Genomic DNA, 27493 nt, shown 5'->3' on the forward strand with positions numbered 1-27493 from the left:
GAGAGTAGTTGGAGTTAGTTTGGCAGAACTATATTGTTGCATAACTCCTGGGATGAAGATTTATGTATATCCATATGTATATATACCTGTAGCTTCTTAATCCTGCTTCAGGAAATGCCATTTACATACATTACAATGTAAATAGTGCCCAATGGAGTTGTGCATCATAGGGACACTACAAATATAAGTTTTGTATGTTAAATTAATTAGGGTAGGCTAATTGCCATACAGACCAACCCCAAAATGTATAATGGCTCAAATTATATTTGCTATAATCAAGTTTCTTTCTAAAATAAACAGGTAGTTCAGTACTTAGTTTCCAAGGTGTTCTAGTACCTAGGCTTTCAGTACTAAACTTCCAAGGTCTCCTGTGGGGTCTTGTCTATTCCAGTCCATTAGAAGGAGAGTTTTTTTAGGAGATTCAAAAGTAGTGCATAAAACTGCCATTCTTATTCCATTGGCTCTAACTCGGTCACATGCCCACACCTGCCTGCAAGGGAGACTGGAAATAAGTTTATCTGTGTGGCCAAAAAGAAATGAAAACATGATGGATTTGGATGTCTAACTAAGAGTCATTGCTCACTTGGGTGCTCTCTTTCTCTCTCTCTACACACACACACCCCCCACACACAAACCCTGAAGTGGACACCAAAAAACAAACTCACATTATTATGCTTCAAATAAAACAAATAAAGGAGCTTTTATTTAAGAATTGCATTCACCTCTACCCTTTCCCTCCTTCAGGTTGGGACTGTTAATTAATGCATAACAATAACCAATTGGTAACTGACATCTGAAAAGGAGGATAAAAAGCAAATTTTTGCAAGTATTACCCTTGTGTGTGTGTGTGTGTGTGTGTGTGTGTGTGTGTGGTTCTGTGTGTGTCTGTGTGTGTGTGTGTGCACATGCATGCATGTGTTTCAGGGATACAAGACCACCAAGTTCTCCTTTTTAACTACACTATTAGTAAATGATGTTTGAAAAATATTCAACTTTTTATACAACAAAGATAGCAGTTCCACAAATGAAGGCAGCAGTAAGGTTAATGGTTTTATTTCCTTTGGATAAGTTGTCATTATAATCCTCAAACTGTTCTCAATCACTCAGTTTTTAATAGAAGCACTGCATGGTTGCACTTCTCAAATCATAAACAGGAAGTATGATATATAAATGTCAGTAAAACTAAAACTCATTTCTATGGCTTGATATTTTCATTTTAATGTCTGATTTTGTATGTACTTCAAATGATTACATAAGACAAATAGTAATATTACCTGATAAGTTTTCTTTGGTAACCTAACACTTTGGGTTTTGGGGGAAATATTTAGAGTAACCCATGTGTTGTAGATTTTCACAGAGGAAGAAATGGGAATGATCCAGAAACTGCTATTAGTTTGGCATCCTTAGAAACTGCTTTTTTATATATGTTGTCCAACTTTATTAATGCCAGAAGATAGCGTAGATGGAGAAAGAAGCCAGAGGGTGCATGACTCTTAATCTATTTAAAAATACATTACAGAAAATAGTCTTAGACTTTGTATATTCTTATTCTGATACCTCAGCAATTCCTCGAATGTGTTCTACTACATTAATTCCTTCATGAAACAACTAAGGAGTAGCTTAAGTACTGCAAAAATCAGGATATTATCTCTGTTTCCTCTCTGAAGAAATTAGGGGTCTTTTTAGGATTGGTGATATTTTCTACATAATATTATTTCAGTTTCTTTGGTACATGGACATCTCTATGGAAATTACAAGAAGCGATTCACTGCTCACTTCAGCAGCACATATACTAAAACTGGAACAATACAGAGAACATTAGCATGGCCCCCACGTAAGGATGACACGCAAATTCATGAAGTGTTCCATAACAAAAAAAAAAGGGGGGGAAGAAGAAGAGATTCAAATTGACTAGCCTAGAACTTTTATATTACATTAAATATTTCTGGAGAAATGTACCAACATATAGATAACTTCTATAACTTTAAAATGTTTTTTTCTTTAGGAAATCGTTTCTTAATTTGTTCTTAAACTGAGCACTGAAGGAATGATTTTACTCAAAGTTACATAATATAGGAGGGAAATAGCAAAAAATAGAACCTATCTATGTATCCAAACTCCCTTTCAAGGCAGATCACAATGATCCAGAGAATGTCATGAAAGGTAGCCTGCCCATCTGCTGAGTACCTAGCTTTCTACAGCACGTGAGGCACTGCTGAGCAGCATATATAATATATAAAATTTGAGGGCTTTTAATTTTTAATTTTTTTTAAGATTTAGAGAGAGCGCACATGAGCACAAGTGGGTGGAAAGACAAAGGGAAAGGGAGAGGGAGAGAATCTCAAGCAGACTCCCTGATGAGCATGGAGCATGATGCTGGGCTCAATCTGAAGACCCTGAAATCATAACCAGAGCTAAAATGAAGAGTCGAATACTCAAGTGACTGAACCACCCAGGTGCCCCAAGAATTTGAGGTATTTTCATTGAAAATACAGCATATGTAAAAAGGATTTGGGAGTGTTTGAAAAGTAATAAGAATATATTAATCAAATGCAAACTATAAATAACTGCTAAGGGGAAGTGGAAGATGAAGTGATTTAAAACTAGATTGATAATGGATAGAAGTTTATTGGAATAGGCAAATTTTATGTCAATTTTTTAAAGTGGTGATGGATTTTGATTGCCAGAGAGAAAAGATAACCATTCATTCACTTATCAAAGAGTTATTGAGGGCTCACTATGTGCCATATGCTAGACACTGTTCAAGGCACTAGAGATATGGTAATACACAAAACCATTGGAGAGCATGAACAGATATTTCATTGCCCAGGAGGCATGATAGTTTGATAGAAACAGAAAACACAAATATGAGAGTAGAGAGAAATGAAATAGAAAGGAAAAGAACTAGTAATGGGCTTATAGTAGAAGGCCTTAAATACGAGGATATTTCTAAATGGGAGAAAGATGTTTGGTGTGAACTGAACTCCTTTGGTCACTGCAGTCAGAATAGACTGCCTTTTTTTTTCCCTTCTGTCAGTCAACTCTCCTAGCCTCTCAGATAACTTTATAGTAACCAGGATAACACAAAATAAATACTGCATATGGAAAGATTCACAGCTGAAGTATGTGGAAAGCAAAAAGGGAAAGAATAGGAAGCAAAAGTTGAATTTTATGTCTCCTTTTATCTTTCCAATGGCTATTATATATTATCAGTCCCTTTCTAGCAACAGTCTCCCTTTCAGTATTTGTGATTCAATTCCTGAAGGTTCTGCTCTTCTTTCCTTCTAGGTAGAATCACTGAAAGGAAAGGAGATTCCGTTTAAATTCCCTTTTTTGAGTCAATCAGGTGTTCCTTATTCACCTAGCAATACTTCTCTACACTGTGTGTGATGAAAAGTATTTCAGGTTTTGTGTGGGATGGTGGGGAAAGGGGTAAGACAAGATGGGCGCTAAGGAGAATACCAAGAGGCTGTAATGCAATATAATATAAGAGCCTAGAATACAAACTTGACAATTAAGAGCTTGGATTAAATGGGCAGTTTTAAAAGTGAAAAGAGACAAATCTGAAGTATACAATAAAGAACAATTATAAAAAGTAACAAGTTTAACCCCTGTTTACCTATGGGAGGATAAGGAAATAAGGAAATGAATGTAAGTTTTTAAGTTTGAAGTTCTGAAAATTTGTGTTGTCAATAAGAATAGCCAAGAAATTTGAAAGAAATAGCTTGAAGGAAAAAATGAACTTAATGTCAGATCTAAATGAGATGTCTCCAGAAGATAGAGGACTCAGACTTTCTTGATAAGCTACTGGACCTGTTGATGGACACGTGTAAGTCAGCACCATATAGAAATTGATTGAAACTCTATGGACTAATGAGGAAATACAATGAAGATGATCAAATGGCTATGTATGAACTTTGACTGTAAGATTAGGTATCAATTTCAAAGCAATTTCAAAGAAGGTAATCTAGCTTTGGAACCCTTTCCTTCAGGTCAAAGCTGTCCTTTATTAAACATCATCTCTTCATTTTGACTGACCCCTTAGTAAGTGAGAATAACAAAACAAATGAATAAAATTGAAAGACTTATTTTTTTCTGGATTATCTCACTGGAAGTTCTGGATTTTTTTAAAAAAAGATTTATTTAGGGTGCTTGCGTGGCTCAGTCATTAAGCGTCTGCCTTGGGCTCAGGTCATGATCCCAGGGTCCTGGGATCAAGCCTCGCATCGGGTTCCCTGCTCAGTGGGAAGCCTGCTTCTCCCTCTCCCACTCCCCTTGCTTGTTTCCTCTCTCACTGTCTCTCTCTCTCTCTGTGTCAAATGAATAAAAATCTTTTTAAAAAATTTAAAAATTTAAAGAAAGATTAATTTATTTATTCATTTATTTATTCATTTGAGAGAGCGCATGCACAAGGGGGGGGACGGGGTGGGCAGAGGGAGAGAGGGAGAATCTCAAGCAGACTCCCTGCTGAGTGACGAGCCTGATGCGGGGCTGCATCTCAGGATCCCAAGATCATGACCTAGGACAAAATCAAGAGTCAAGACACTTAACAAACTGATCCATCCAGGCACCCGTGGAAATTCTGAATGTTTAACTGAATGTCCTCCTAGCCAATTTATACAAATTATGTGTCTTAAGATACAATAAGCAAAATAAATTATCTGCAACTTTTCTTTGACTGTATACCTTTATATAAAGGCTATGGCTTAAAAAATACAGAATATAAAATTTACATTAGCATAAGTCATTCGAATTATTTAGCTGTTAAATATGGAGTTTGTTTTATATAACACTGTCAGGGTGAACATGAATTTCCATCCCTAAAGCAAATCTTGGTTGTGGAACCACATAAATAGAAACTTACCTTTAAAGAAGGTTCAGTTTTAAAATGCACTAGGCTGGGGCACCTGAGTGGCTCAGTCATTAAGCGTCTCCCTTCGGCTCAAGTCATGATCCCAGAGTCCTGGGATCGAGCCCTGCATCGGGCTCCCCGCTCTGCAGGAAGCCTGCTTCCCCCTCCAACTCCCCTGCTTGTGTTCCCTCTCTCACTATGTCTCTGTCAAATAAATAAATAAAATCTTTAAAAAAATTTTTTTAATTTTAAAAAAATGCACTAGGCTACATGTTCCTTTAAATAGGAAAGGATCAATCCTGACACTCCCTGAACTAAGAGTTTTTAGAATCTATTTGATATTTTCTGTACACAGATTATATCATAAAATAATTTTAGCATTTCTTCATTATCTAATATGGCTTTGGATTTCTATATTTATGCAGAAGCACCTTCAAAGTGGCTAGCAGTAGAACATTTATTAGAGTATTTTCTATATGTTGGACACTATGTTAAGTGCTCCAATATTTACTATCTCATTTAGTTAACATTCACAACTCAATGAAGTATTACTAACCCATTTCACAGATGGGAAAACTGAGGCCCAAGTTAAGTTATATCTTCAAGGTAACATAGCTGGTAAGTGGGCAGAGCTAGGGTTTGAGTTCAGATCTGTCTGATTCCAATGCCACTTTTCTTAATATCCTATTGCCTCCAAAATTCACCTAAAAACATTTTTATTATAAAAGTTTTATGTCTATTGAATTCTTTCAATATAATGGAATACTTTTTTTTTGGCAATTTAGAAATGTTCCTATGTTCTTGCTTATTCTCATGACTTTAACCAAGAAAATCTTCTTGGGTGCCACTTGGACCACGTATCAAACTATATCTCCCAGATTAGTAACCATAATTTAACACACACACACATACACACACAGAGACACACACTCACAGGAAAGGAAGATTTCATGGAAAAGTAAAAAAAAAAAAAATCCTCCAGCTCAATTTTAGGGATATAGGAACACATCTATTTAATTCCACTTATAGAAGTGCATAGATAAATTACTGTCTTTAATATTAGCCTGAAAAAATCCTCCAAAGTCACGCATTCAATTTCTTAATTTCAACAGACATAGCTATACTATGAATACTGAAAAGAGAATTGTCAAGACCAAAAAACAAATAATTTTTGAGCTCTTAGTTGCTTACTGGTGTAAAATATATTCTAATCTATAGTTAACAAACATGCCAGACAGCACTACTGAATGGTAAAAGGGGTATGGAACAGAGTGGATCACATAGTCTGAGATCTTAGTTATCAGTAGTATTATACCATCAGTCCTGCCATTGAACCACAAATCTAAATGGAGGCAATCTAGTATAGAAGAGTATATATTTTGGAGTAGAACAAATTTGAGTTTAAATCTTGACATTACTTATAAATTCTGCGATCCAGAAAAAGTTACTGCCTTTGTGAGTCACAGTTCTTTCATTTTGTAAACTGGAACTAAAACTCTGTAGCCTAATGGATGTCATAAAGATCTATTAAAAGAAGAGACTTCCCAGGTTCAAATCTCAGCTCCCTCACGCAGAAATTGTGACTTAATGCCTCCTTTCCTCATCTGTAAAATGAGGGTAATAAAAGTCCCTATACCTCAAAGAGTTGTGAGGATTTAACACCTTAATATATTTAAAGTACATATAACAGAACTTGGCACATAGAAAATGATATATTTACATATACTGTCATTCTTATTTAAAGTACCTACCTAGTACTTGCTCCTTAGTATATTTCTAATAAATGTTAATTCCCTTTTATATTTCAATTGAAATTATTTTCCTTCCTTTTCTTTTTTAAGATTTTATTTTTCAGTAATCTCTATACCCAACATGGGGCTCAAACTTACAACCCCAAGATCAAGAGTCACATGCTCTACTGACTGAGCCAGCCAGGCGCCCCTCCTTTATTTTCTAGATACATTTTTAAATGTATTAAGCTAAGGTATAACTGATATTCAATAAACTATGTATATAAAAGGTGTACAATTGATAACTTTTAACATGTATAGAATTTATAAGTATACAATTGATAAATGTTAACACTGTGAAACTATCACCAGAATAAGACAATGAATATATCCATCAACCCTAAGAATTTCCCCTGCTTTTATAATCCTCCTAGTACCTCTCTCCCCAGACAACCATTGCTCTGTCTGCCCTTAGTCTCAATAAATCAGTCTGCATTTTCTAGAATTTTGTATTTTCTGTCCTCACTCAGAATACTGTTTTGAAATTAATCCATGATATTGCACAGAACAATATTGTACATTACCTTTTATTGCTGAGTAGTATTCCATTGTATGAATATATCACAATTTATTTAACCATTTATCTGTTGGTGACATTTGAGTTGTTTCAAATTGGAGACTGTTAAAAATAAAGCTACTATGAATATTCATGTACAGATCTCTGTAGGAACATGTACTGTCTTTTCTTATGGAAATACCTAGAATGAAATGGATCATATATTGGTGTATGTTTAACTTTTCAAGAAACTGCCAAACTGTTTCCAAACCGATTATATCATTTTACATTCCTATTAGGAGTGTGTAAAGTTCTAATTTCTCCACATCCTTAACAACACTTTTCATTTTAGCGTTCTAATAGATGTGTATACATTTTTTTTTTGTATATGGATATCCAGTTGTTCCATCATGGTTTTACTCTATGTTTCCCCTAAAGACTAATGAGGTTAATAAGTTGAACTTCTTTTCATATGCTTATTTGCTATGTGGGTTATCTTCTTGGTGAAGTTACTATTCAAGTCTTTTGCCTATTTTTTGAGACTTGTTTGCTCATTGTTGAGTTTTGAGAGTTGGTCACATTCTTTTATTTTTTAATCTTTATTTATTTTTTAAGTGATCTCTATACCCAATGTGGGGCTTGAACTCATGACCCCCGAGATCAAGAGGCACATGCTCTACTGACTGAGACAGCCAGGAACCCTGAGAGTACGTTACATTCTTGATACAAATCCTTTATTACATGCTTTGCAAATATTTCTCAGGCTAGAGCTTGTCTCCTTTAGCAGTGTATTTTAAAGAATAGAAGTTTGTAAAAATTTGTAAAAGTTTGTAAAAAAGTCCAATTTCCCAATTTGTTCATTTATGGATTGTACTTTTGATGTCACATCTAAGAACTCTTTGTCTAACTCAGAGTCACAAAAATTTTCTTACATTTTCTCTAGAAGTTTAATAGTAATGTCAGGTTTTATGTTTAGGTCTGTGATCAATTTTGAATACATTTTTTTACATGGTGTGAGATATGAATCAAATTCCTATTTTTATATATGGATATCCAGTTCTTCCAAGCACACTGTGTTAAAAACAACAACAGCAACAACAGCTATTCTTTCTTCACTTAATTACCTTTGCACTTTGTCAAAAATCTGTTATCCTTCTGTATGTGGCCTACGCCTGTACTCTCTATTCCGTTACATCAATCTATTTGCCTATTCTTACACTAAAACCACTGTTTTGATTACCGTACATATTTAATAAGTCTTGAAATCAGGTAGTATCAGCCCTCCAACTTTGTTCTTTTTGTCAAAGTTAATTATTTTGGCTATTCTAGATCTTCGCATTTCTATATGAATTTTAGAATCAGCTTTCTTTTTTTTTTTTTTAAACTTCCTGAGATTTTGATTTGGTTTGTGTTGAACCTATAGATAATTTAAGGGGAGTTGACATGTTAACAATATGAGCCCACTGAGCCAGGTAAATCTCTCCAATTATTTAAGCTGCCTTTACTTCCTCTCAACAGTATTTGCTGGTTTCAGCATACAGATCTTTTATGCCTTTTATCAGATTTTTTCCTAAATATTTCATATTTTTATGCTATTGTAAATGATACATTTTTTTGCATTTCCATTTTCGGTTGTTTGTTGCTAGAGCATAGAAATACAGATGATTATTGTATATTGATCTTGTATCCTGCAATTTTGCTACATTCACCAATTAGTTCTGGTAGCTTTTTGTAGATTCCACCAAGTGGAACAGATGGATAATTATGTCAGTTTTATTTCTTCCTTTCCAATCTGAATGTATTTTTTTCTTTTCTTGCCTGACTTCACTGGCAGAACCTCCAATGTTGAATAAAAGTAAGAGCAGGGGCACCTGGGTGACTCAGTCAGTTGAGTGTCCAAGTCTTGATTTCAGCTCAGGTCATGATCTCAGGGTCATAGGATCCAGCCTCGTATGGAGCTCTGTGCTCAGCATTTGTCTGCTTGGGATTCTCTCCCTCTCCCTCTCCTTGTGCCCCTCATCCCACTCACACTCTAAATGAATGAATGAATGAATGAATGAATGAATGAATGGATGAATGAATGAAAATAAAATCTTTAAAAAAAAGTGGTAAGAGCAGACATCATTGTTTTGTTCCTGATTTTAGGGGGCAAGCATGCAGTCTTTTACCAGTAGGTATGGGATTATCTATAGGTTTTCTGTAGATGCACTTTATCTGGTTGAAGAAGTACCCTTCCATTCCCAGTTTGCTAAGTTTTTAAATAGGGAATGAATACTAGATTTTGTCAGATGTTTTTTCTGCATTTATTGAGATGATCAGTTTTTCTTTTTTAGATTAATTTGGTGAGTTACAGTGATTAATTTTTGAATGTTAAACCAATCCTGTATTCTTGGAATAAATAGCACCCAATAAATAATATTTTTATATATTGTTAGATTTGATTTGATAAAATTTTGTCTAGAATTTTTTACATCTGTGTTCATAAGGGAAATTGGCCTGAGTTTTCTTTTCTTGTAATGTCTTTGTGTAGCTTGGGTATCAGGGTAATACTGGCCACAAAGAACAAGCTTGGAAGTATTCCTTTCTCTTCACTTTTCTAGAAGAGTTTGTGTGTGATTGGTATTTTTTTTTTCTCTAAATGTTGGAAGGATTCACCAGTAAAGTCCTGTGGGCCAAGACTTTTCTTTATGGAATGTTTTAAACTAAAAATTCAATTTTTTGGAAATGGATAGATGACCATTCAGGTTATCTATTTCTTCTTGAGTCAGCTTTGGTAGTTTATGTCTTTCAAGGAACTTGGTCATTTCTAAGTTGTTAAATTTTTTGCCTAAAGTTGTTCATAATATTCCTTTATTATCCTTGAAATATCTGTAGAATTTGTAATGATGTCACCTCTCTCATTCCTGATACTGGTCTTCCTGATAAGTGTCTTCCCTTTTTTTTTTTCCTAACCAGTCTGGCTAAAGGTTTATCAATTCTATTGATCTCAAACAACCAGGTTTTGATTACATAGATATTCTCAATTGATCTTCGTTTTCTATTTCATTGATTTCCACTTTGACCTTTATTTCATTTCTTTTGCTTCTTTGTGTTTAATTTGCTCTTCTTTTATAGTTTCTTAAGGTGGAAGTTAAGGTCATTGCTTTGAGACTTTGTATTTTTTAATGTAGGCATTTCGTTTATATAAATTCTGATATATTGTATTTTTATTTTCCCTCAGGTCAAAATACTTCCTAATTTCACTTTGGATTTCTTCTTTTAATCAGTGGGATATGTAGAAGCATGTGATTTTGTTTCCAAATATTCACGGATTTTCCAGTTAGCTTTCTGTTACTGATTTCTAATTTAATTCCACTGTGGTCAGAGGACATACTTTGCATGACTTAAATCCTCTAAAATGTACTGAGACATATTTTACAGTCTAATACAGAGATTGGCAAACTTTTTCTATAAGGGGTCAGACAGTAAATATTTTAAGCTTTGTGGGTGACATACAGTTTCTCCTGTCACATATTTTCTTTTCTTTTTTACTTTTAAGAAATCTTTCAAAATGAGAAAACCATCCTTAGTTCATAGGCCATACAAAACCAGGCTAGATTTGGCCCCCCAGTCATAGTTTGCTAACCCCTGGCCAGGAATATGGTCTCTCTGGGTAAAAGTTTCATGTACTCTTTAAAGAGAATGTGTATTCTACTGTTAGTGGAATGTTAGGGAAGTTGGGTAATATTGGTGGATAGTGTTGAGTTTACTATATCCTTGCTATGTTTCAGCTTGTCCTAGCAATTACTGAAGGGGAAGTATTGAAATCTCTCACTATAATTATAGATTTGTCTGTTTCTCCTTGCAGTTCTATCAGATTTTACTCTACATATTTTGAACCTCTTTTTATTTGGGGCATAAACATTTAGGATTGTTATATCCTCCTGATTGACTCCTTTATTATTATGAAATGACCTTCTTTAACCCTGGTAATATTCTTTGCTCTGAAATCTTACTTTGTTTCTACTATGTTAATACAGCCCCACTAGTTTCTTTTGACTAATGTCAGCATCAGTATGGTATATCTTTTTCCATCCTTTCATTCTTAACATTTTTGTGTCTTTATATGTAAAGTGTGTTGAGTCATGCTTTCTATCCAATCTGACAATCTCTACTCTTTGATTAGGATTTTTAGGTCATTTACATTTAATGTGATTATTGATATAATTAGATTTAAGTCTATCATCTTGCTATTTTCTATTTGTTCCATTTGTTCTGTGTTCCATCTGTTCATTGTTCCTTTTTTTCTTTTTCTGCCTTCTTTTGGATTGAGTACTTTATTATTCCATTTTTTTCTTTGTTGGCTTATTACCTGTAACAGTTTTGTTATTATTCTACTGGTTGCTTTAGGGTTTATAGTCTACATATTTATCACACTCTACTTTCAAGTGAATTTATACCATTTAACATATAATAAAAGATCCTTATACTATCTTATTTCTATTTTTCTCCTCCTGGTCTTTATGCTATTGTTGGCATATATTTACTAATGCATGTTGTAAACCCCATAATACAATGCTTTTATTTTTGTTTAAACAGTTGATTATCTTAAAGAGAATTAAATGTAAAAAGAACTTAAACATTTACCCTGTAGCTACCTTTTCCAGTGTCCATCATTCCTTTGTGTAGATCTATATTTCCATCTGGTATCATTTCCCTTCCATCTGAATGACTTTTTTTTTTAAAGATTTTATTTATTTGTTTGAGAAAGAGAGAATGAGAGAGAGAGCACATGGGGGGGGGAAGGTTAGAGGGAGAAGCAGACTCCCTGCTGAGAAGGGAGCGTGATGTGGGACTCGATCCAGGGACTCCAGGATCATGACCTGAGCCGAAGACAGTCGCTTAACAACTGAGCCACCCAGGCGCCCCTGAATGACTTTCTTTAACATTTCTTGTAGTGCAGTCTGTTGGCAATGATACTAAATTTTCATTCTGTGAATTTTCAGAGTCTTTGAAACACTCTCAGATTCAAAGTAAGTAATCATCAGTTAATCTACTCCCTACCATACACTACTATAAATAGCCTGGGCTAAAGTATAAAAGAGAAAACTGAAAAGGAGCATATTGTACACCATGAAATAGCCTAGAACCTTGCCTCTAAAAGTAAGTTGGAGGCAAAGGAAACTTATAGTATGCAGGGTGCTAAAAGCTACTGAATAAACATGAGGCATCTTCTTAGATATCAATTTTACTCAGGGATTTTGGAAAAAATATATAAGCATTATATTTATACTAAACATAAGACTGTTATGATATGTAATGCAACATTTACAGTAAATTTAAGACAAAACAAGAAACTAAAAATTCTGGTTTGGGATCAAGCTTCTAGGGCACTTTTTTTCACTTTTCTCTACTATTAACCACACTTTTGTGAAAAAGTTTAAGAAGCTGTGAACTTGATGATTATTCATGATTTATTAAAACCTCCCCTAAAATTGGATGCTGTCAACAAATGTAGGTTATTCACAGAGGTTTTTATTTAATTTATGAATTGACCACTATATCCTGTTATTCAGCTCATGAATCATTTCTTATTGTGCTCATGAAAACTACACTTAATTCCAAGTTTTTTAAATACTTACTTACCAATTTTCACTTTTGCGGCTATCAGCATGCCTACATCAATCAGTACCTACAACACTGTCCAATTTTCTGATTCCAATCCAGGATAGAATAATAATACACATAAACAAGGCTGTTAGAAATAAGCCTAAAACAAAGAAAAATAGGCTGGCTATGAAGATCCTACTGGAAAATCCACTTGTAAGTCTGCATCCTAAGGAAATAAAGCAAAAATTTAACTATTAGATTGTCCCTTTTACAAAGAGAAAAACATAAGTATAATACCCCCCAAATAAGAAATTGCTTAAATTATGCTATATCCTTATTCTATATGGAATACCTACTCAGCCATTAAAGGATATTATAGCTGAATATTTATTACTAGGATGAACAACAAACAGGTATGAAAATGTAATAAAAGGGGTTAACAGTGGTTATTTCTGGGTTTGGATTTTTTTTCTACATCTTGCTCATCTTGTTGTATATTCTTTAATAGCAACTGCATATAATAAGAAACACCCAAAGTTTCCAAAAATACTAATTCAACATGAATACTTATTCCAAATGATGAGATCATCATTTGTTTATCCATTAATCAACAAATATTTGCAGTATTAAATAAGACAAGTTCTTGCCCTCATGACTCTTAATTTGTGAGGACAAAAAGGGCAAAATCAACAATCTTGGAAATTTTTTATTCCTCTTCTTCATTCTCATTACTTGATTGCCTAGTCATTCCCTCCCTTATTTATAGAGGACTTTGGCACCTGACTTCCAGTATCTGCCTCCCCTGCATTTCCTGCCATCATGTGCCACTTCAGTGTCCACATGGACAACCCATCCAACAACCTTGAGCTCTGACTCCACCAGCTTACAACCACTTCATTCAGTGATACCCATACCATCCATCAACCTTCTGATCACCAGGAAATTGTTCCACAGCCTTAGACTTCAATATTATTGATCTCAGACCACAATCACTTATCATTCTAATTTTTTCACTCTCTTATTCCCTAAACACCTGCTTTTTTATCTTATTTTAACCTCTATTCCTCAACTATTCCCTTTTCTTTTTTTCAAACTACAATCTCCAGCATGGCTTCATATCTTTTCCTATCTAGCTTAGTTTCCCAGGTACATCAGTCTATCTCGATAATAACCTTGCCCCCTGGCTAATTCCCTCTTCCATTCCTTAGGGCATATATTTTATGCCACCTTACTACAACCCAAACTTGCTACTTCACCTATGCCCTTATCTTTAACATCTCCTTTATCAGAAAAAAAGTCAAAACTATAAGCTATGAATCTCCTAACCTTCTTGTTCCACATTTACAAGTTATATATGAACTATCTTCACCTCCTTTCTTCTAATCTTAGAGGAAGGAGTATCCTATCTCTTCTTCCAGGTCAACTCTTTTACTACACCCTTGATCCCACATTCCCTCATCTCCTACAGATCTTTCTTTACCTTTATCCCTCTTCTCTTTAATCTCTTCTCTTCCTCTTCTGATGACTCTCCCCACATTTTATAAATATTAAACTCTCTTCACTGGAGAATCCCCTCCTCAATTCTATAAACTACTCCCTATAGTGATCCTTTATTTCTGTTTTAAAGAAGAAATGAAAAGCCTTGAAATAATATAAATCTATTGTAACTTTTCTCAATTTAAAATACTTTTCAGGATGCCTGGGTGGCTCAGTCGGTTAAGCGTCTGCCTTCGGCTCAGGGGGTCCCAGGGTCCTGGGATCAAATCCTGCATCTGGCTCCTTGCTCAGCAGGGAGCCTGCTTCTCCCTCTACCTGCCCCTCCCCCTGCTTGTGCTCTCTCTCTGGCAAATAAATAAATAAAATCTTTAATAAATAAAATATTTTTCAACCCAACACAGAATTCTGCTATCATCAGCACACTGAAAATGTTCTGGCAAACATTACTAATAACAAAATTGCCAAATCCTATTATCTTTTTCAATTTACTTGACCTGTCTTTATCTTCTGATACTGACTCTTTTTTCCTGAATCCTGTCCCCCACTGGCTTCTAGAACTCTGAGCTCTGTTGGTGCTCCCTTCCATCCTTCTGCTATTTATGCTTAGTTTATTTTTTTTGCTGTCTTCTGTTACTTTGCCCATTTACTAATGTTGGTTTTCATTTCCTCTCACTATATTCAGTTTCTATGAGCAATGGCATCCAGTTCCCCCAAAATATCAACTACTACCTTTTTAGTGACATCCACTCCCAGCTCCAGCCTTTCTCCTAAGCCTCAGATACACATGCTGAGCTCCCTACTGAACTTTTCTATATGGATATCCCAGTGACAATCTTCCATATTCAGTATGTCTTCATTGAGTTTCTCATCTCCTTCCCCTTTCCCAGTTTTCTATTCCACATCCTTATACACACATACACATAAGCCAAAATCCCTGTTCTTCTCCATTTGCCTCTATCCTGGTTAATTATACCACTATTGTACTCTACAACCAAGCCAGGAACTAGAAAATCGTTCTAGATTCTTCTTCATCTCTATCCCAACCATTACTACCCTAGTCCAAAATCCTATTATTTGCCCCCATGATTGTAAAACCACATAAAACTACTTCCATTTACTTAAGTAATAATAATTATTACACATAATAATATGTAATAATAGAGCACATTTTACAACATTTCCCTTAGTATTTAAATAATGAAATTACGATCATGTTACCTAATTAGCAAACCGTGAAGGCTTATACAGAAGCATAGTCTCCACTATGCCTAGAGATCAGAAACCTTGTTTATACCCCCATACCTAAGTTTTTAATCACACAGCAGTTGTTGCTTTACTATCTGTTCACTTTTGAATAAGGTAAACATGGCACACTTAAAGATAATCATAATAATCATTAAGCTGCAAATTAAAAGGTCAATAAATAGTAGGATCCATATTTTTATATAACAAAATACAATTTCATACCTTGTTAGTTCACCAGGATTTCTTTAAAACATATACCACACACATACCTATACACATAGACCACGTTAGGAATTACATAAACTAACAAACTGAGTTTTCCCTATAAACTGAGCTTCCTTTCATTCCTATTCTACTGTCTTTAACAGCACTCAACCTATCCATGCTTCCAAAATTATGAAAGTGAATGCACCCCCACGGCCACCCTTGTAGTTAGTGTGGCATAGGTAGATCAGAGGGGTCCCACTGCCTCCCCAAATCTTTTCCACTTTGCTTTCTAATGCCTGAAAGATGGAACCATCTATTCCACAAGATACAAACTGCAATTTTCCTGAAGAAGAAAAACAAAGTATAGTATTTAATAATGCTAAATGAATGAAATTCAATAATACCAAGACACGAAAGACAAATACAGTCTTCCTTTGTCAATTGGGAGAGAGAGAAAAGTGGTATATTGTTAAGGGGCCTTCTGAAGCAATGCCTTCCAAATCATTCCTGATTTTTTTCAGTATTCTTTAATACACATGATGTATTTTATAACTGGGGGCCAGGGGACGTTCAAAAGTGAGTCCACAGGTCTAGTGTCCCAAGGGCAAATAAAAGTATTTTTACATCGAGTGATTTACAAGAAGCTTTGAACTTATCGTAATTAACAACTGTATTACTAACATTTTTTACATCTAAAGGATTAAACTTTAGGAACTTTCAATTTTATATTCCTTTCCTTTTAAAGGAAATATGTGTATAAATAAAGGTAGATGGGAGGATCATTAGGTTTGAGCATATGCTATAAGAATTTCTTGTCAGGAAAAGTTGTGTATCCACCATAATATATTAGTAGTTTTGCAGTTATTAAAAATATTGCAGTAAAGTCACATGAGCTTTGGGTTGTTTTGCCAATGGCATAAATATCTAATTGTTAAAGAAAACCCTGTGCTTATAAAATACATCCTCCCAAAAGGGGAAAAAATTAGTATGTATGATATTCAAACCACTTATTTTTCTTTAAGAGTTTTCTTAAAATTAGGTATATGCATTGTATATACCATCCTGGGTTCACTGGGTCAAAAGTTAATAGTATAGGGTCATCAAGTAAATTAAATGTTAACAGCAAAAATTAAAGGACTTAATTTAAAAACATAGGGCCTAATCCTATGATGAAGAAAAGTGGGGAAAAAGTGTTCCCACAAGAGCTGTAAACTGTTCACCTATTTAAAATAAATTACTTCTTCAGAGCTGCCTTAAAAAGTTAATTTGTTTTAAACACATAAGCATTTCTTTGCCAAAAAAGAATGTGCTATATTTTATTCTCATTTCCCTACAGATTTGTGCTACATGAAAGAAATAATTTTTTTACATATGAAGAATAGAAATGTAGCATGAAGCTCAACTGTCATAAAGAACTCATCACACATTCTCAGTCACATCTCCTAAAGACCAGAGGGTCTCAATTTTACTTCTGTTTACTAAAAATAAGTAAGAAATGAATGATCATAGGTTCCTGGCTCTCTGTTCTTCTCAACTTCCAGGACAAGGCTCGCCCCAAATCAACAAAGTCTCTGAGAAGGTCATGAGTTATAATTTTTAAAAGTTTTTACTCAATGTGAAGTTTATTTTATTAAAACCCTTCAATTTTCTTTTGACAAAGGATCAATAGATCCATTTCTATTATTTACCAGTCCTTTTTATTATCTTAAATTTTATTATCTTGAATTTAATTTAAGACATTTTAATGGCTAGGACAAAAAGTTAACTAACACTTGGTATATTTCAGACCATATATGGTATATGATTTACCGTTCTGGGTGTGTCACTTTTTGAGAGGGGCCCCGTTAAACTGGAGCATAACCAGAAGGAAGCCAAGATGGTGAAGGGTTTAAAATCACAGAGCCACTAAGGAAACTAAGGATCTTTGGAGGGCCGTGATTCAGTTGTCTTCATGGCTGAACGTAATAGTGATCATATTTTTTTTTAATTTTTTTTTTTTTTTTAGTAATGTCTACACCCAACATGTAGAACTCATGACTCTGAGATTAAGAGTCTCTCGCTCTTCCAACTGAGCCAGCCAGGTGCCCCAGTAGTAGTCATATTTAAAAGGTTATCACACATAGATGGGAATTAATTTATTCTCAGTAGCTGCATGGGGCACTTTGACAATGGGTAGTGGTTACAAAGAGACATGTTTTAACTACTAAGACTTTATGACTCCAAAGCTATTATTTTAATAAAACAACATTCCAAAACATTCTATTTAATATTTCATCTAAAAGCAGCATGTTCACACGAATTTGTTAGAAAGTAGGTAACTGAAATAAGTGGGTTTATCCTTTTCCAGGTATCCTTATTGGTAAAGGGAGTGAGGAGAGCTCAGACTTCTTCAGTAAATATTAACCATTATTAATTGTAAATGAATTTTAGATCAGTCTCATAATCTGTGCTCAAGAATATGGAAGTAAAACAATTATTCATATGGAGGGAAAAAACCCTTATACTTCTATAACCTTAAGTCAGAGTTGAAAATGCTATGTATGAATCTGTTCTACTTCCATAATACTCACCCATAATACTATTTTTTAATTGAAATAAACTGATATTTGCCTAATTTTCTTAAACATTACAAGAACTTAAAATACATAGATCATTCCTACCTAAGCTATAGTAGTATATGCCTGATTTATTAAATTATTCTACATTTAATTTATATCTTCCTGAGGCTAAAACTATGACTTACTGGTAAAAACTGTCAACTCAAGCAAGTTAGGGTTACCATCCCAGGCACTGAAGTTAATTATCAGAGCCCCCCAAAAGAGGTGACCTTACAGACATATAAACCAGATTCAAATTACACATAACTTAATTCTTCCATGTACCACTAAGACTGTAGCTAATTTTCATTACTACTTAGTTAATTTTGCATATCTCTGGATACCTTAAGATCATCCAGTTGGATTCTCCATCTCTCTCAAATTCTGCACTAAAGTCATGCTAACAAGTGGGATCTAAATTTTTATGAACAAGAGAAGCAAGTGCTTTAAAAAATAGATTTTTAAGAATTATGTGATCCATCAGTCCATCAGCACCCTCCAGTCTCTTAACAATGTCCTCAATTATTGATTTTAAAAAGTAAATCAATAAAAATGAGATAGATGGTGAAAACTTGCAAATTTCTTTACTTTCACTTTCAGGTTTTGCTTTTTCAAATATTCCTTAAGCTTTTTGTGTTTGTTTTCCTTCTTTTGTTAACTGTGTATTTGTTAATGGTTCTCTTTTTCTTATAGACTTATCTCTGTACATTGAGGATATTAACCCATTATCTGCTTTATAAGTTAAAAACATTTTTCAGTTTGTCATGTGTCTTTTGTATTAATAGTGAATTTTTCCCTTTGTATTTATTTTTTGTGTAGCTACCAATGTTCTCTGAGATTCTGTGACCCTTTTTATCACTCTATATATCTCAGTGACCTCATCCAAGCCCATAGGTTAAACTACCATCTATGACTGGTCAACTAGTAAATCTATAGACAACATGCAAACCAGACCTTTCCCCTAAATTCCAGACGTCTAAATCAAAATCCAATCCTACTATCTAGTTATCTGTAAAGTGAGGATGGGAGGATGTACTTAACCCACCAGGCATCTCAGAATCAATACTTCATATATCAAAATCCATCAAACCTGTTCTAGTTTCCTTATCTCAGGAAATGGCACCGACAGCCACTCATGCCCACACCAGAAACCTAGGAGTCCTGTGACGTATCTCCTCCTCTCTTCTCCATAAACAAATTTTGTTTGTTTAAACCTTCTCTGTAGGGGCGCCTGGGTGGCTCAGTCGTTAAGTGTCTGCCTTCGGCTCAGGTCATGATCCCGGAGTCCTGGGATTAAGCCCCACATCGGGCTCCCTGCTCAGCCAGGAGCCTGCTTCTCCCTCTCCCACTCCCCCTGCTTGTGTTCCCTCTGTCGCTGTGTCTCTCTCTGTCAGATAAACAAATTCTTTAAATAAATAAACAAACAAACAAACAAACAAACCAACCTTCTCTGTAGTCTTACCTTCCAACTTTTTCCATTCTTACTCTGCTCTAGCCATATGGGCATTGAATTTACCAGTCTTTCCTGCTCAGGATGTTAATATACACTCTTCCTTTGCTTAGAATGTTCTTCCTTTCTTTTTGGCCTGGCTAATTCCTAAGTCTCCGCTTAACTGTCCCACCTTAGGAAGGCCTTACTTAAACCTACAGTGTTAGGTCCCCATGGTGTATGCTTTCATTGCATTTGTATTTTTCTGGTACAGTACTTATCACAGTTGTAATTTGTGTAACTATTAACTTAAACATTGTTTCTCTCACTAGACTATGAGAAGCAGTGACTAATATGCTCAGTACCTTGCACAATACATGACACTTTGCATGTGCTAGTTACCTGGAAATACCTACATATTAATACTGAATAAATAAATTCAATCCCTTTCATACTTCATTTCATTCCCATTTCTACTTCTTTAGTTCAAGTACTCTTTATTGCTTGCCGGGATACTACAATAGCCTCTTAAGGCCTCAACCACTGCTCTCACATTTTCTAATCTGTTCTCCAGGATCCTTGGATTTTTTTTTAAGATTTTATTTATTTATTTGTCACAGAGGAAGAGAGAGAAAGAGCACAACCAGGGGGATTGACAGGCAGAGGGAAAAGCAGGCTCCCCACTGAGCAAGGAGCCCAATTCAGGACTCGATTCCAGGACCCTGGGATCTTGACGTGAGCCGAAGGCAGATGCTTAACCAACTGAGCCCCCCAGGCATCCCTCCAGTATCCTTCTTAAAGTGAGTTTCTAAAATATATATCTGATCATATTACTTACTGGTTTGAGATTTTTTAAGTGCATTTTATAAAGGTGACATGCAAGACCCTTCATGATTACCTCTATCCACTTGATCAGGCTAAACTTTCTCAACTCCTCCAAAGACATGTAGCAACAAATCATATAAACTACCTGAATTTTCCTGAACATGCAGGTTCTTCCTGACTTGTTTTCTTACAATCCAGTGATTATGTTTAAAATGCTTTCTATGGCTTATTTCTACTCTCTCTTTCACACTGGAATAATCCCAGTCCTTTAAGGTTCCGTTAAGGTATCCCTCAAGATATAGCTCTACTACTGAAAAGCTTTCCTGAGCCACTTATTCCTAACCTAGTTTAAATGCTCTTTTGTCTATTATTTCTCTAATTGTCATTTTTAGAGAATTTATCTATCTTCCATTAGGCTTTCAGTTTCTTCCTAGCAGGGACTACATATTTTTCATCTCTATATATCCAACCCTGGTTTGGGCTTTGGTAATTGTTTGATTACATGTGTGTGCCAAAACATATCAAACCCATTAAAACATACCTACCTGTGGGAACTGGTATTCCCACTTCTGGGAAATCTTCCAATAAATAAGCAAATAAATAAGAAGGTCATTAGAAAAGGCATATGCATAAAAATGTCCACTTCAGAATTATTTGTAATAGCAAAATATTAGAAACAACTTAAATGTCCAACAATAGAAGAATGGTAGAATCTGCTGAATGACCTGTAGCAATTTAGAATGAAGATTATAAAATGATACAGTAACTCACAGATGCTAACGACATGTTAAAGTGGAAAAAGACAAAACTGATTTCACACTATGACCCTTTAAAATTATATGTATAGATAGTGACTAAAAGGAAACATGAAAATTGTATGAGTGGTTTGTGTGGATTGTGATTTTGTTGCCTTTATTAAGAATTTTACAAATGTTGCCATGGTATCTTCTCAATTATAATTATAATGAAGATAATTTAAAATTAAGCCCATATCATTAACGTATATATGTAAGTGTATGCACATTTGTATGTATGTACATTTTTGTTTGTGTATATAAATATTCTATATGTATGTATATATTTCCTAGTTCAGTCTTATGAAAGATCCAAGAAGCAGAAACACTTCATTAGCAAGAGCATACCTAGCCTTGGTCTCTAATACCATTCTGTACTAACAGGAAACAGGGCTCCTTAGAGAAAAGTCTAATTCCAAGGCCGGGACAGAGTAAGGACAAGATGAACATGGAACATCTTATTATACCAGAAAGTAAGGAAGTGCTCAAAAAAAAAAAAGATATAGGCATATCACAAAAACATAGTACCCAGACTAAAAGTGCTCCCACTAGCTTAATCTGGGACAATGTAAATAACAAAATAATTAAATATAGACTTAAATATTTTAGAGGTGAAAGGTCGTGACACAACAACTTACCTTCAAGTGATTCATTTTTAAAAAGTGTACAAAATATACATATCTAAATATAGCTAGAACTCAAGAAATCAAAGCAAATACAGAATGGAAAAACAGGAATTCATAAGTTAATGCAGATAATAGAGAAGAAAGGGCTCTTTGTTCACAGTAGAATGCTATGGACTGACTTGGTAGATGTGGAGACAGTACTAGATTTGTTGAATCATTTTGCAACCATAATGGCAAAAAATATCAGCAATAATTGATGCTAAATTTAAATGGGAATTTTGATGATGAGCAGGATGTATCTTCAAATGTTTCCCCACAATTTGCTTTTTAATTGCTGGGAAGAAAAAAAAAAAACAGTAGCTATACAATGGAAGATTCAGTCCACATATGGACCAGGTGATCAAAACTAATATCACCTGGGGCGCCTGGGTGGCTCAGTCGTTAAGCATCTGCCTTCAGCTCAGGTCATGATCCTAGCATCCTGGGATCAAGCCCCACATCGGGCTCCCTGCTCCGCGGAGAGCCTGCTTCTCCCTCTCCCACTCCCCCTGCTGTGTTCCCTCTCTTGCTGTGTCTCTCTCTGTCAAATAAATAAATAAAACCTTAAAAAAAAAAAAAAAACTAATATCACCAAGGAGGGACAGATGGAGCATGTGCTTCCAGAAGTGATACCCTACAAAGGACACATCTATCACCTGTGTAATAGTCCGGTTGAGAATATATATAACCCCAATTTAATCATGAGGAAACATCAGACAAAAACAAAATAAGGAACATTTTATTAAAAAGAGTGGTGGAGGGGTGCCCGGATGGCTCCCACAGTTAATCCAGCTCAGGTCATGGCCCCAGAGTTGTGAGATCATCAGCCTTGGGCTCCGTGCTCAGCGGGGAGTCTGCTTCTCTCCCTCTCCCTCGTGCCACTCCTCCCACTCTGGCGTTCCCTCTCTCTCTCAAGTAAATAAATCTTAAAAAAAAAAAAAATGCAGTGGAGTGAAAAGCTATATTCTTTAAAAATTCTTTAAAAATGTCCAGGTCATAAAAGGTAAAGGCTGGAAATGTCCCAAAGTAAAGAAAGCTAAAGAGTCATGACATCTAAATGTATTACCTGACCCCAGACTGGCTCCTATACTGGAGGGGTAAATGCTAATAAGGGTCAAGCTACAAAACTGGAATATGGTGGTAGATTGAAGTATTATTTCAATGTAAATTTATGAATTGATAGGAAATACACTCTTAAATATTCATGGGTGACAGGCCAAAATGTATGTAACTTAACCTCAAATAGTTCAGAAAAAAATGTATTTAAGTATACATGTATGTGGCGAGAGAGAGACCTTGCACAAGAGCAAGCAAATGATAAGGATGTTCTTTGAACTATTTTTATTTTTGCAATTTTTTGTAAATTTTAAATTACTTCCTTTTTTAAAGATTTATTTATTTGAGAGAGAGAGCCTGGGCGAGTGTGGGGGGAGGGGCAAAGGGAGAGAATCTCAAGTAGACTCCCCACTGGATCCCAGGACCCATGAGATCATGACCTGAGCCAAAATCATGAATGGGACTCTTAACCGACTAAGCCAATTTTAAATTATTTCTAAGTAAAAAGATTTTTTAAGAATTAAGTCCACCTTGGAGAAACAAGACCAACAAGAAAATAAAAGTTACTTTAAAACCCATCTAAGCAAATTGTCTTTAAAACATTCTCCAGTGTATACTGTTTTCAAGTTACTGTTCAAAATGTTTTCAAGAGTCTTCATTCTTTTGTAAAAGATGAAGAGACCTATAGCTTTCACAGTTTTATCTAAATAAGTCAATATGTTGAAGCCAACATTCCATCAGTTGTAGCTTACTCTGTTAGAAACAGCAGGAGGGAAAGAAAGCATTGAAATTACAAAACCTCTGTTCTCCACACTACCCATATTTACCATTTGTTTGCTGGTGATTGCATTCCAGTTTCCAAGTAAAACCTCAGATTTTAAATTATGACTTTAGTTGTACTGTTATGACAAGTAGAGTATGCAGAGACACAAATGGGCTGGGTGGAAAGGAGTGGGGGTAGGGCTGATGAATTCTTCACCATGTTGAAGATGAAAGCTGAAAACTTCTGCCCTAATTGAGTACCTAAATAATTGATTTCTTTTTTTCATAAAGTACGTAACTATGTGGAGTATTAAAGTTTGGAGAAGGTATTCTTACCAGTTTTTACCTGTGAATTTGATCATCTGAAGTAAAAAACACTTTTTCCCCCTTTAAAATTCAGCTCAATTATTTGCACCCCCTTGTGGTCACAACATAAACTTCTTGGTTTTCAAAACATTTTTTCCAATTGGGCTTTTTGTTCAGGCATGGGAACCATGTTACTCGATTTTGTTTTCTCCCATTTTGGTGAATTGAGAAGATTTATAAAGGGTTTTGGTTTATTGAATAGTATTTTAAATAAAACAGGACTTAACTTTTCTACAAGTGACCTCCATATAAACTTTAGTCTGTGCAAAATGGAGATTACACCAACCTCAAGTGTTACTATGAGGATTCAAGGGGAAAATGCACATACAGGCCTACCTGACACATAGTAGGAACTCAGTAAATATTATTTACCAACAACATCATCACTTTAGAATTCTCTTGACAGAATATATCTAAAAGGGGACTAGATCAAAAATTTACCAGTTCATGAAGTTCAAGTACAATTGTGCAAATAAGTTCCCCAAATATACCACTTATTCAGATTACTACTAGCTGGTTCTCACCACAGATACATTTTTAAAGAACAAAGAATATGTATTTATCTCTGGATGACAGAAATTTGGATAGTTTTTACTTTATATTTTAATTTATATTTTAGACTGGCCTGATTTTCCCTTCTCCCCCTTAATTTTAATAATTAGAAAAAGCAATAAAACTATTCCATTTCCATATGCATATTCTTTTGAAATGGTAAGACTTAAATTTAACATCCTTATTCATCTGGCAGAAACCATTACTCATATTTGGCGAAAATAATTTGTCAGGCTGATTTATCATTTTAAGGGACTTTTGAATCCAAATACTTAACTCCTAATGGTGTTAACTTAAAACTTTTTAAAACACAAGAAGTTGTTTTAAAAAGGTCAGTGTTAATGAGTCACAATAGCTAACATTTACTACTAATAAACCAAACACTGTTCAAATGCCTTTACTATATTAGCTCATTTACATCCTTACAACCCAGTGAGATAATAAAAGAGCAAACTGAGAAAAAGTAACTCACATAGGGTCACAAAGCTAGTTAGTAACAGAGCCGAGATCCAAATCCAGGCAGTTTGGTTCCAGAGTCCACGCACTTAACCAGTGCACAAAAGAACCATAGAGATGTAAGACAAACACTACTCTGCAATGTTACTTCTTGATGATCTCAAATTATTAAAATCCATTTCTTTTCTAATTCTACCTCAGTAATGCAAATCATGCTAGCCTTCTCCCATTTCCTTACTTCTTAGTACGTCAGGCACTTTCAATATCCATCGTCTTCTTTAACCCTCACAATGATATGTTTTTGTACACTCCTACAGTTATGTCTATCACAAGTTGTTTTGCAACAAAAACTGGGAAAAAATGTAGCAATACCCCAGATTTTAAATTGTTGGATTCTTTAGAAAATGTATTATAACTTGGGATCAGGAAAAAAAGTAACCAAAAATAATCTTAAAATATAATAATTTAGAATCAATGGCACTGGTTTTGTTTTCATTTTCATCTTAACTAGCCTGGTGGCGGGTAGGATAACTCTCCCAAGCATATGAATGATTAAAAGAGGTTTTTAAGGAAGGTGTTAAAATACTGACAACTTTATCGTCATTTATTGTCATATCTTAGCGTCCAGTTTTTGAAGGTGACCACAGATCTGCCTAGGTCTTGTGCTTATACTTACTAGTTTTAAGATTTAGGGGCACATTTCTTAATCTGAGTCTCGGATGTCCTCATGTGTAAAATGACGATAATACCTTCTTAATAGGGCTGTTGTGAGCAGCAAACATCACCAATCCGTAAAGCGTTTATTTTGAACCGTACCCGTACTGAGAGTACAGTCAGTATGTGATATCTGGCTACTATTATTTTATTAATGTGTCGCACAATGGAAACCCGTCTTTGGTAGTTTCGGTTCCCTTACCACCCTTAAAAGACACACACACACACACACACACACACACTAAGTGATGGCCAAAGACTCCCCATTCACCTCTCCAAAACAGCAGAACATTTAAGAACAAGTGAGACAGTGAGAGAAACTGGACTGGATGAAAGTGCCTTCGTAACAGGCAGCCTAGAACCGGGAAGAAGAGCTCCAACGCACTGAAGTAATCCTTAACTCCAGACGCGCGCGAACGCATACACCGCACACACGACACACACAATTGTTGAGCAGGGGAAACCACGCCTCCTGTGTGTGCTCAGGTTGCATCGCACAGTAAGATAGAGAATGGCCCATGTTCCAGAATCTGACAGATGCGGACTCATCCACGTGCTTGCTACCTGTGTCTCCTAAGGCATATTACTTAGTAGTCTCTGAGCCTTCCTTTCCTGGTCTGCAAACCGATAATAATAACAGTACCTACCTCATAAAGTTGTTCTGAGGCTTAAGTGCAATAGCTCCTGTAAAGCGTTGACACAGCAAGTGCTATACGCACAGGCGGGGCTGTTTTTAAGCACACGTGTATCCATACAGAAGGTCTTAGAGACACATTCCGTTGTTAGGAGTTTAGACACTGGCAATAAAACGCTTTTCTTTTCGTCTAAGCTGCACCTTATTTGTTTTCCTCGAACAGTAGAATAATACCTATCGACTGACATGTCATCTATGGACCCCCGGGCCCACAGTCGCACGGTTCCTCCACGTCCGCGGCTGAGCAAAGGAGCTGCACGCACGCGCAAGAGAGGAGGTCGGAGGAGTGAGATTGAGGAAACGAAGTGAGAGCGGCGAACAGCGACGATTCTGCGCATGTTCAAGGCGCGGAGGTTGGGGTAGGAGTTTGCGCATGAGCAGAAGTGTCGGGAAAGCTGGAGAAGGGTTCGGAGGCGGTATTGACAGCTGTGGAGGCAGCCCGCGTTCCCGGCATGCCCCGGGGCGGCGGGGTTGGCTCTAACGAATTTGAATGAGGAGCCTCAGCGCTTTCGGCGCCATTTTCGAGTGATGCCTGATCTCATCAATCTAGTGGGAGAGACGGGATAACCTGTCCGAGATTATAGCGCTACGAGGACTCCGCCGAAAAATCACTAAAAAAATCGCCAAAAATTACTTCGAGCAAAGGGCAGTCCGTGGGGCTTCGCCGGGGTTGGCGCAGACGGTAAGAACCTGAAGAAGTAATAGTGGGACCTGGGAGGTGGCAGCGGTGGGACCGTCAGGCGATGGGGTGCAGGGAGTGGGCACTGGGTCCGCTCTCATTTGAATGGCTAAAAATGCGAGGAGATGGGGTTAGGGGTAATTGGGTGCCTGGGAGTGGGCGGCGGCGGGCGGAATGTGGCGGGAGCGCGGAGAGACGGGGGCGTGGGGGGAGGGGAGTTGCAGTTTG

The 27493-nt window shown here is 35.8% G+C and overlaps 1 protein-coding gene, 1 long non-coding RNA gene and 1 other non-coding gene across 17 annotated transcripts in view; 2 read left to right on the forward strand and 1 right to left on the reverse strand.

Annotated features, from left to right (window-relative positions):
- Positions 1 to 27493, forward strand: part of LOC114209779 (ELAV-like protein 1) — a 149852-nt gene that overhangs the window by 15699 nt on the left and 106660 nt on the right. For 12 of the 15 annotated variants that reach the window (XM_088021818.1, XM_088021814.1, XM_088021821.1 and 9 more), the window contains exon 2: positions 26750 to 27268. The exons of 1 other annotated variant lie outside the window; for it this stretch is intronic. The gene's annotated coding sequence lies outside the window, so the exon portion shown is untranslated. Of the gene's footprint in view, positions 1 to 20322; positions 20503 to 26749; positions 27269 to 27493 lie in introns of all 15 variants that reach the window. 2 more of the 15 variants (XM_088021817.1, XM_088021819.1) reach the window with 2 other exon arrangements.
- Positions 1769 to 1875, forward strand: LOC114213193 (U6 spliceosomal RNA). The gene has a single exon (XR_003610161.1). It is a non-coding gene; the product is annotated as a U6 spliceosomal RNA (small nuclear RNA).
- Positions 4435 to 26857, reverse strand: LOC114209796 (uncharacterized). Its single transcript, XR_003609413.2, has 4 exons — positions 26540 to 26857; positions 12764 to 12953; positions 7167 to 7340; positions 4435 to 4519 (listed from the first exon to the last, which is right to left on the reverse strand). It is a non-coding gene; the product is annotated as an uncharacterized LOC114209796 (long non-coding RNA).

The sequence above is a fragment of the Eumetopias jubatus genome, unplaced genomic scaffold (assembly GCF_037043125.1).
Source record: "Eumetopias jubatus isolate StellerSeaLion01/CBP00866 unplaced genomic scaffold, mEumJub1_p1.0 scaffold_3, whole genome shotgun sequence".
NCBI classification, from domain to species: domain Eukaryota; kingdom Metazoa; phylum Chordata; class Mammalia; order Carnivora; family Otariidae; genus Eumetopias; species Eumetopias jubatus.